Below are 1,478 nucleotides of genomic sequence, written 5' to 3' on the forward strand. Positions count from 1 at the left end.
AATGAGTGGGTCTGGTTATGGAGTTCACATGAAGGTTTAAGGAATTTGGCCTCGGGCCAGGGCTAGTTTCTTTCAATGCTGTGGGCAACATCCTAAACATTTTTATCAGCACCTGGGAATGGTCGAGACCCTGGCTTGGGTTGAAGCCTGCAGGGAAAAACCTGAAGCTAAAGCTGGCCGTATCACAAGAGTGTTCAAGTTACTCTGTAATTCTGTCTTACAGAAGGGTGACAGAGGAAAAAAAGTGGGGAGGAAGTGAGGTAACAGCCATTATTCTTTGCAGTAAGATTTTCTCTTTTTTTTTTGAGACGGAGTCCCACTCTGTCACCCATGATGCAGTGTATTGCTGTGATCTCAGCTCACAGCAACCTCCTCCTCCTGGGTTCAAGCAATTCTTCTGCCTCAGCCTGCCAAGTAGCTGGGATTACAGGCGCCCACGACCACGCCCACCTAATTTTTATATTTTTAGTAGAGACAGAGTTTCACCATGTTGACCAGACTGATTTGGAGCTCCTGACCTCAAGTGATCCGCCCCCCTCGGCCTCCCAAAGTCCTGGGATTACAGGTGTGACCTACCACGCCTGGCCTGCAATAAGAATTTGTATTGGGAAGTGGAAGTCAGTTGTTCTTCAAGATCATTTCCTGTATTTGGTATCCTGTGCATATCTATATCGGTTTTGCTGGGGGCAGAGTTGTCAATTTCTACATAAAAACATAGCTGGGAATTTGAAGGGATTATATCGAATTTCTCGGTCCATTTGTGGGATATTGTTATCTTGGAAATATTAAGTATTTTCATCCTTAAAAATTAGACACCTTTCAATTATTTCAGATCTTGATTTCTTTCAGCATTAATAAAAATTAAGTGTAGGCCAGGCATGGTGGCTCCCGACTATAATCCCAACAACTATAGTAGGCAGAAGCAGGCAGATTGCTTGAGCCTAGTTGGAGACCAGAGTGGAGAACATGGAGAAACCTGTCTCTACAAGCAATACAAACATTAGTCAGGCATGGTGGCACACACCTGTAGTCCCAACTACTGCTGAGGCTGAGGCAGGTGGATCAATTGAGTCCAGGAGGTCGAGACTGCAGTGAGCTGTGATCACACCACTGCACTCCAGCCTGGGCAACAGAGCAAGACCTTGTCCAAAAAAAAAAAAAGTGTAAAATTGTTGCACTTACATTACTTTTTCTAAATATTTTTGAAGTTATTATAAATCAAATGTATATATTTTATTTTCATTGTTGGTTGCTTTAAGTATAATTTTTTATGTGTATCTTGTACCTTGTGACACTGATTAACTTATTAATTCTAGTGGTATTTTAGTGAAACTCTTACACATTTTTATATAAAGGATTATGTCATTTGCAATTAAGACAGTTCTAGAAGTTGATATGGTTAAGGAGGCTGAGTAGTCAGGACCCCAGCAGAGCCTGTGAGCAGGTCGTACTGAAGGAAGGGGCCCAGGTGATGGAAC

At 42.4% G+C, this 1,478-nt stretch overlaps 1 pseudogene; it reads right to left on the reverse strand.

Annotated features, from left to right (window-relative positions):
- LOC105538906 overlaps positions 1-1,478 on the reverse strand; it is a 148,540-nt pseudogene that overhangs the window by 142,843 nt on the left and 4,219 nt on the right.

The sequence above is a fragment of the Mandrillus leucophaeus genome, unplaced genomic scaffold (genome assembly GCF_000951045.1).
Source record: "Mandrillus leucophaeus isolate KB7577 unplaced genomic scaffold, Mleu.le_1.0 Scaffold1035, whole genome shotgun sequence".
Lineage (NCBI taxonomy): Eukaryota > Metazoa > Chordata > Mammalia > Primates > Cercopithecidae > Mandrillus > Mandrillus leucophaeus.